Raw genomic sequence first — 3,314 nt, 5'->3', positions numbered from 1 at the left:
TCATTTAACTAAAAAGATTGTGTCATTGCCAAAGAGAAACAATTTTGCTTTCCATGCTTGATTTGTGGCCATTCCCTCTCACAGCCCTTCTCTTTTCTTTTTTAAAACTAATCACCGTATTGTAAATTTCAGTCATTTTTTTTTTTAAGCCAACTCTTTGCTCTAATTCCGATGACTTTTGGGGGGTAAAAAAGAAATGTGAAGGGTGAACTCCAGTGTATGTTGTTATCTGTGAAAGTTGCACAGTGTGGCTTTTCCTAAACTGTTTGGTGTTTTCCCCCACATTTGGTAGATTTTTATTATTATTATTCAAAACCATAACTGAGTTTTTTAAAAATTTATATCTGGGTTAAGCGTTTATCATATATATGGGTACTTTGTAATATCTAAAAACTTAGAAACAGAAGTGGAATCCTGTTCACAAAATCACTTTAAGGTCTTTTTGAAGCTGTTGATTTTCTTTTTCCTGGTGTCGCTGACACTGCAGAATCGTACAGTACTCCCGCGGGCCTGTACTAACACTGCTCAAGGTCCCTCTCCGTTGGCTTTCGCTTTGGGGGTATGCCATAGGTGTGACCATCCAAGATGTGGAATCATTCAGTGGGAGCACTGCAAGCTGTCTTCTCATGTTCTGTATGTATTATGTATGTATGTATATATTATTATTGCTGCCAAGAGGGTCTGATGGCACATCATGGGGCAGGGGGGTGGGGGTGGGGCAAATCTAAGGAAGAGGAAGTGCTTTAACTTTTCTTAAGGTTTTGTTGCTAGCCCTTCAAGTGCACTGAGCTATGTGATTCTAATGGGCTTTCACGTGGCACATTTAGATACTTCCAGAACTACCGTGAAATGGTTTAGGTGGGAATTCATGAGAGTAAGGATTCAGAAGTGGTATAATGATCCAGTCCGTGTGTTCCCAGCTTGCCACCTTGGAGCACATGGAGCTGGACTTAGAGGGTACAGAAAGTGGGGGTGGCTGGTCCTGACCAGTCCCATCCTGGTGCCCTTCCTCAGCCCACCCTGCAAGGCCAAGGTGCAGCGCCCCTGCTGGCGAGCAGCGGGCAGACCCCTGGGACCTCCCCAGCCTCAGGCCTTCTAGAGGTCTGTCACTTGCAGTGACTTTTATAGGTAGGACGCACTGGAAATAGAGTGTTCTTGGAGCACTTTAACTCACTGGGTAAGAGGGAGATACCTTTTTGTTTTTAAATACCAATCACATAGAACTTTTCTGTCATGGGTACAATGAAGAAGTTTCTAGAAACACGTACACACAAAGCACAACAGGCCAAGAATTGGGTAAGCCTGGATGGATGTATTGCCAAAAACGATTTAAATTTCGAAAGAAATCTAAGTTATGAGAAAAATTATCTGTTCACCGTGTTGCCCAAATCATATTTAAGCACCACACACGGCAACAGAACTTGAAGGGTTACTGACATGCAGATGCTGGCGTTTGATTCCTGTGTGTTGCCTCAGCATTAAGGGTATTTTACCCTTGTAGTTTTACTAAAACACTCTGAAAAATATCCCGAGCTTCAATATTAACCTTACCTGTCAACGTAACAATTTCATGTACATTATTATTTTGTTGAATTCCTACTGACAACATTATTACTATACGGGAGCTTAACTTTATAAGGAAATGTATTTTGACACTGATATCTTATTAAAGTATTCTGATCCTACCGCTGCTGGTGGCTCTTGTTTCCTATGGCTTTGTCCTGGGTTACCCCGATGTAAAGAAAAGTATTTATTAAATAGTTTACAGAACATGAACATTGGCACTGATCTTTGTGAGACAACTGAGGCCAACTGACAGAAAGATGGGCGAAGGAAGAAAAGACTAATATTAATACTTGGCAACGGCCTGAGACTGGAAAGCCACAGTGCATCATAAGTATTTCTACCTGCCTAGGGCCCTTTCTGTATCCAATGGGGGACCCGGGGAAAGAGCTCACAGTCCCTGCTTTCGGAAAACTACATGAAGCAGTTTGAGAGCCATGCTGGTCTACACATGTTCACACTCCGCACCTTGTGATGAGGGCCAAGCCTGGGCTGTGGCAGGACTCAAGAGGGGACTTCCCAGACAGAAGGGGAAGGACAAAAAGATAAAAACCTGAGACAGAGCACAGTGAAAGCCCCAAATTGGACATGGGCATGATGGGTTCCCCAATTCACATTCTACCTTTCCAGATCATGACCTTGTGAGCAGACAGCTGTCTCCGCAGTGGGACGGGGGGATGGGGAGACCCAGCAGCGGTCTCTACGCAGTCATCGGTCCTAGAGCCAGCCGTTCCAGCATCGTGCACTTTGTTTGCCTGAGAGTTTGGTCCACATGGTGTGGTCTCCCACTTACTTTATTAGTTCACTTGATCCTCAGGCCGAGCAATCCTGTGAGCACCCAATTCACTGTCGAAACAGTCAAATGAAGTGGCTTCCACAGGTCATACCCTGTTATCGGAAGAAATGAAACGTAAGCCCAGTCTTGGCCATGCTTCCCTCTTCTCACACTCTGCCTCCTAGGAGGTATATTTTAAGCTAGGACTCTTTCTCATTCCCAAAAAGAACATTCTTGTCTTTATTACTTTAACCTTTAGACCTCCTTTTGGTTCAGCTACTCATCTCTTCTCTTCCCAAACTTGGTATCTGGACCTTCAAATTGGGTATTCTGGGCTCTGCCCAGCTCCCACTGACCTTTGCCTGCCGTTTGGGCTTCTGAAAACGTGTTCATTTCTGAAGCTCTCCTCTGAATGATACATCTCAGCCTGGCCTCTGAGTTGCCTCTGAGCATTGGCAAGTTCAGGACTCAGACGGGTACCAGCCTGGCCCCCAACTTGAGCGGGCCGTGGGTCTACAAAGCATCCTTGGGCAAGGCCGCTGGTCTTAGCCACCCAAAGGTCGTGATGGTGTCCCCCAGCCCCTGGGGGTGAAGGCAGCTCCAAGCTTCTTGTTTCCAAGTCTAGCAAAGGGGGTTGGAGAGAGAGAGAATACACCCAGGCTATTGTCCCCAGCGGATAAGAGGAGCTTAGCCTCTCCAAAGCACTCGAGCCCAAGACATGAGCCCCACACAAGATATACCTGCTTTCTTTGTATTTTCTCTCAATCCAGTGAAGACTGACTTAAATGCTCCTGATTTCATATTTTACTTTTCAAAATGCTGGTGGCTTAGGAGTAGGTATGTGCCTGCATGGCCAGACGTGCCATGGCAAAGGCAGGACCCCTGTTGTAGAATCAGTGATCGTTCAGACACTGGAGGACCTGATTCTAGAAATGTGCTCCTCTAGGCAAGCAAGCCCCAGCAGGGTGGGACATCT

Source organism: Pteropus alecto, unplaced genomic scaffold (assembly GCF_000325575.1).
Source record: "Pteropus alecto unplaced genomic scaffold, ASM32557v1 scaffold131, whole genome shotgun sequence".
In the NCBI taxonomy this organism is placed as follows: domain Eukaryota; kingdom Metazoa; phylum Chordata; class Mammalia; order Chiroptera; family Pteropodidae; genus Pteropus; species Pteropus alecto.
The sequence above is the reverse complement of the archived record's forward strand: the minus strand, read 5'-3'. Positions refer to the sequence as shown.